Source organism: Camelus bactrianus, chromosome 9 (genome assembly GCF_048773025.1).
Source record: "Camelus bactrianus isolate YW-2024 breed Bactrian camel chromosome 9, ASM4877302v1, whole genome shotgun sequence".
NCBI classification, from domain to species: Eukaryota; Metazoa; Chordata; class Mammalia; order Artiodactyla; family Camelidae; genus Camelus; species Camelus bactrianus.
The window spans coordinates 59,061,936-59,068,381 of record NC_133547.1 but is presented as its reverse complement, the minus strand read 5'-3'; positions in this window follow the sequence as shown (position 1 = coordinate 59,068,381).

Sequence of the window (6,446 nt, the reverse complement as noted above, 5' to 3'; positions counted from 1 at the left end):
TCTCCCTTCTCTCTCCTTCCCTCCTTTCTTCCCTTTCTTCGTTCTCTACTGCCCCTCTTCCTTCCATGTATGTGGTTTGTGATCCCATTTCCAGTGACTGGTTATAAATGTCCTTCCTTACCATACATGGGGGAACACATTTTTCCTCATCTATATATTTTCATAGTTACAAGTTCAAGCAAGACAGTCATGCTGCTCAAATCTTTTGGTAAACATTCTTTTGGTAAAACATGCCATAGCATAGTGTGATAAAGATAAGTGAACAGAATGTTCTGAAGGAAATGAATATCTTCTGAAACTTCACTTCTTAACTTTCTGTTTAAAGAATAATTTTTATCAAATTTTTTTTTAACTTCAAGGTCCATTAAACATTAAGACTGGCTATATTAACATACAAGAAATTGTGATCCTCTAGCAAGAATTTACAAATGATTACCTACATATTGATATCTAATTATAACCATTACAACTAAAATTTATAAAGATAAGCACTCAAGACCAAAGCACCCCACTTTATTCAGTTTTAGGTTTGGACTCAGCACTTTAAGTCACATTCTTCTTTACTGAATGCCAGGAAGAGAATCACTCGGATTTTGGCTGATGTGGTTATGAATTCCATCAGTGGTCATTCCTCATTTAGAGACAAGTGAGATTCAAAGGCCAAGTGTATTTTTGTATGTAACCACTTTGTTCTTCTCTTTTCTACCATAACTATAAGAAATTATGAAGAGTGTCAGTCTAGAATATTGCCTCCTCTGATTGCCCAAGAAGAACAGACTATAAATCCAAGTGCTAATAAAATATTCTAATCTATAAAGCAACGAATTTTTCAGGACTCCAGGAAACAACCAGAGGACTGTCAATAGGAGTATCAAACCCAGGAGAGACATCTAGGACATCTACTCTGGGTTAATCAGACACCTATCATAATAGGACAACGTATCAAAAAAAGAAGAAGAAAAACAAGCCCTCAGATATACTAGGGATAATGGAATATGTCTAATTATGGGAGAGTTTTGCTTATGTAGTGGTCCCTTCAGATAAAAACCTCCTGGAGTTTTCAGTGTGTTTTGACAGGACACCTGCGTGACATCTTGCAGGACATCACTGAAAAGGATCTTCCTTGGGCCTTATTAACAAATAATTTTCACAGTGGCCGAATACAGGCAGAAAATGACTAGCTTAGACCACTGCTGCCTTTTATTTACTTCTTGTTTGTCTGGGACATATCTGGATCTTCTCTAGGCTATAGTAACTGGTCAGCACTTTACAGTTTGTGCAAAGATGAAGACTGGAGAAGCAGAAGAGATCATCCTTACAAGACACATTTGTTCCCTAGAGAAGTGTCTGTTTCTTTATGTTTATAATTGTAGGCAGAGGAGTTTTTAATTTGAGAGACTGTAAAATTTCACAAAGAGTTTGCAATCTGCCACATCCTAGTGCTTGAGGCTCCCAAAGAAGCCATGTAATACATCCAACTATCCTATGATGTGTCTGAAAGACAGGTGACCATCATGTACAGACTCTTCATGGACTGGCCGTCTATTTGGACAGGTTCATAATATCTAGATCTTTGATACCGTTTGGGGACAAAATTTTGTCAGCTGTGCAGGTACTAAGTTATCCTGGAATACAGCGAAATAAACCATAAAACAGTTCTTTTTGTTTATCAGGCAGAAAAGTGGTATTGTTTCCTTTATATCTGTTTTGTGTCCCTTTTCTCTTGCCTAACCAGCTCTTCAGCTTGGCTCTACGACCTGGGGCTGGATCTGATTGGGACATTAAAATATTTTCTTACTGGTTGTTTTTTTCTAATAAGCACAATGGTTTTACTCCCTTTGGAGGCAGGGGCCCCGTGTAATAACTCGACGCTTCTGTTAACTCTAAGAACCCTTAATTATTTCCACCATTTTCTCCCTGTGTTTCCTTTGCCGACTGTGTGAATCAAGGCAGGCTGCTGGTTGTCAGAGACTGGAAAAGTCACCAGCCTTTCTTGTTGGCAAGGAACTGAATTCTGCAGCGTCTGTATTTGTGGACAGAGTATCCTGTCTCAGAGTTTGTGCAGCACCTTCTGTTTTTAGTTTACTGGTGATCGGGGCACATCACAAGAACTTGAAGTGCAGCTAAAGCCAAATCAGACTTGACAGAAAATTATTAGCAGGGTACAGAAGGAAAAAAGATCCCCCTTCCTTTCTGTAATCAGGTTAATATGTGCATGGAATGTTTCACTTAAAAAGGTAGTGTGTTTTGGCAAAGCTGGTTTCTTAAGTAGAATTTCAGTTCCCATTATGCGACGCTATCCATTGCTGCTCTGGCAGGGCCTTTGATCAGTGAACTCGGTGGGGGAGAAGGGCATAGGCATATTAATAACTTCAACATGTGGCCCTTCGGCCCAGCTGTACCCTTGTCTTGGAAAAAGGCCAACTGGAAAGGGTTTTCTTAACACGACCTATGTATGCATATTTTGGGAGGGGGCAGAGGGAAGATAGGGGTTCAAAGAAGGAAATAAAAGCTGGGTTTTATGGTAGTTCTTTCTGTTGCCCCAGTTCCCTACTTGGGGCATTTTGCTCCTACATATTTGGATCCTATGGACTCTGGCTCCATCCTCAACTTTTACCATCTTCGTTCCTTTTGCTATAATGTTATAAAGATTAAAGCTGCTGGTTTAATTTACATACCAGCTCAGGACAAGGTTAGGTAGAGGCAGGAGGTTCTGTAAGAGTCTATAGGGATGAGAGATTAATGGGAACCAGGTGCCTGAAATAGGAGCCCAGGGTCCATTTTGCCAGGACTGTATCTTTTGCCCTTTCCCCCCTGCATTGGTATTTTTTACTGTTTTATTTTAACAATCACAGGCTTTAGGCCTCATTAAATTACTGCCACAGCCTAGAGCCCAGCCTGCTCTTTTAGTGTGTGTTTCCCTTTTATTACTTCATAGCACCCTCCTTTCATTTTTTTTCTTCTGGGATATTCATTTGCCATATATCCTTGTCTGGTCCTGAAAAGGTTCCTGAGTGACTCCACACAATAGTCATACAGAGAAGGCTTAGCTCATCACAAGTGGCTTTACAAAAATGACCTCAGATGACACTCCTCTGTTGTTTCCTGTCTCTCCTCCTCTTCCTCCTTCAATTTTATGATATTGTTACCATTTCCTTGATCCAAATCTTCTATACTTCTAATTCCCTAACTGCCTGATACCAACTTGTCACAAAGGATTAGCAGGGAATGATCCCAGGGTGGGATGTGATACCCAAGGGAACTGTATTAGTTAGGATACAAATGTGACTTCTATAACAAAGGCCAAAATAACGATGGTTTAAAAAAGGTAGCAGTTGATTGTAGTGTCATGTAACCACTCAAGCATGAGCAGTGTGGGGCTGAAAAGGTGGCTCCATCGTTTCGGGTACCCTGACTCCTCCTCTCCTGTTACTTTCTTATTCCCAACACACAGCTCCATCATATGGTCTAAAACTGCTCCTTCAGTTCCTGTCCTCACATTCCCAATCCTGCCAGCAGGAAAGGAGAAAAGTGAAGGCACAAGCATGCTCCTTCCATTTTAAAAGTATTAAATTGTACTTACTGCTTCTCATAGTCCACTGTCCAGAATCTAATCACTTGGCCACATTTAGCTGCCAGGGAGGCGGGGATATGAATTCTTTACCTGCTAGTCTTCTTTGCCACAGAAAACTACTTAGCATTTTGCTTCAGATTACTATGGGCAGTGTGAAATTGTGAGAGAGTTATAAACTGAACTAGCACAACTGTGTTGTTGACTTGGAAAAGCTGAAAATCAAAAGAAAAGAACAGGTAATAGTATGATGGTTGTGTTTTGTTCATTTCTGAACTACTGATCTCTGATCACTTTCCTCATTTATTCATTCAACAAAGTAAGCATGCCAGGTACTGTACAAAGTCACCTCCAACAGAGGTCTTGCCTTTATGTATCTTCCCACGTGAAGGAGAAGACAAAAATGCCAATGTGCATGAACATGGGACTTCAGTGGGACTCTCATAAGGAGTTTGTTCAGCAGATAAAAGGAAAAGAGCTAAGTACAAATGAGATAATAAAAACTTTACACATCAGGATAAGAAGATTCAAATTTATTCTGTAAAAGGAGATAGTGAGATACCAAAGATAAATTAGCAAGAAATAACATGAATAGATTTCAGTTTTAAGGGTATGATTCTTCTATAAAAGAGATACTTCAACAAATTGACTACATGAAAATTAAAAAAAAAATCTACTTGACACCAATATCATGAACAAAATCAAAAGATGAATGACAAAGGGAGAAAAATATTAACCACACACACGACAGACAAGGGGCTAATTTCTTCATATAAGATAAAAAAAAAAACCCGAAAACAAATTATCTAAAGACCAATAATACAAAAGTACCCAAAGATATAAACAGAAAAAATAAGTTACTAATGACTCTCAACTATAGGAAATATGCTCAACCTCTATTAAAAGAAATTAAAATAAAAACTTGACATATTACAATCAAATCTGCTAATACACCTTATTGGTGAATACTGTGGGAAATAGGCACTCAGAGCAAAAAGGATTAGTCTAAAGTACTTGTAAAGAGAGGTATACCCCACTGTGGTAAATAGACTCTAAAACAGCTCCCAATGATCCCTGCTTCCTGGTACTGATGCTCTTGTACAATCCTCTCCCCTAAAGTGTGGGCTAGACCTAGTGACTCTCTCCTAACCAAAGGAGTGGTGAGATGTTATTGTCAAGATTTAATTATAAATAACTAGTTTCCATCTTGCTCACACTCTCTTGCTCCCTCCCTCACTCACTCTGAGGGACACCAACTGCTGCATTGTAAAGCTGTTCTTTGGAGTGGCCCATGTGTCAAGGAGCTGATATTTCTAGCCAATAGCCAGTGGGGACCTGAGGCCTGCCAACAGCATGTAAGTGACCTTGGAAACAGATCTTCCCACAGCTGAGCCTTAAGATCACTGCAGCACCAGCCAAATTCAACTGTAGCCTTATGAGAGTTCTGAGCCTGAGGACTTAGCTCAACCACAACTGATTCCTCACCCACAAAAATTATGAGATAATAAGTGTTTGTTTAAAAGCCACTCAGCTTTGGGATATCTGTTACATAACGGTAGATAACTAACACAGATTTTTATACCGGGAAGTGGGGTGCTGCTTTGACTTTGGAATGAGACAGTAGGCAGGAGCTGGAAGGATTCTGAGGAACATGTTAGAGAAAGATTAAATTGCCTTGAATAGACTATTAGGAGAAATCTGGACTTTGAGGATGCTGCCATTAAGGGCACAAACAGAAGTGAAGAACATGTTAGTAGTTAAGAAGAAGAGGGATCCTTGTTATACAGTGGCAGAAAGCTTAGCAACACTATTGCCTTCATTAACATGGAAAGCAGGATGTGTGTCGAATGAACTGGGTGACCTAGTTGAGATTACCAAACAAACTGCTAAGATAACTACTTATTTTTTTCCTGCCGTTTATAATAAAATGAGAGAGCAGAGAGACATATGGAAGGAAGAATGGTTAAACAAAAATGAATCAGAACTGGAGAATTATGATAAAATGGTGGAGTAGGAAGTACCAGGAATTCATCTCCCTACTTAGACAACATTTGTCCTGGCAGAATCTGCTTGATATAACAATTCTGGAACTCTGAAGTCTAGTCATAGCCTTACAACTTCCAGGGGAAGGCTTGAACAGTAAATTAATTTAGGTCAATTTCAGCTCTTAGCTCAGTAGCAGCTACCCACTCCCCACCCCTAGACTAGTGGCAGGCAGCCATCTATGTTCCAGGAACAGCTTGCATGCAGCTTGCCAGAGCCAAGGTAAGCAATAAAGACCTTGTCCTTCAAATATCAGGAAACTATGCTCTCTGATCCCCGATTTCTGCTTTTTATTGCAAAGGTATAGACATAGAGACGGGCAGCCATTGTTGCAATCCTCACCACCACTACTGCAAGCCCATCCTTTCCAGCTTAAGTGGCTACAAGGAGATTTAAAGGGTGGGCATATTTCCCCTCCTTTATTTTTCTTTTACCCCTTGTGGAGCCAGACATTTAAAGATCAGGACAATCAAAAGCAGTCACACATATAGGGGAATTTAAAAAGTCACTGCACATACCAAGGGAACATGTAGTCTCAGAAAAGACTTGAAAGTCATTAAGTTTATACCTCAGGGTGACCGCTGATGCAGAAATGGCCTATAACTTAGAAAAAAAAAATCAAACCTTGGGAAACAGAGAAAGTCTGTTTAATTAAATCAACACAACTGTCGATTAAATCAACAGAAACAATCTCTGACAAAGATCACATGACAAGCTAACCAGAAAAAGATTTTAAAGTCAAGAAAATCATGTATGAACAAAGTGGAAATATCAATGCAAAGAAAGAAAACATAAAAGAAGAAAAAAAGAAATTCTTGGTTACAAAGTATAA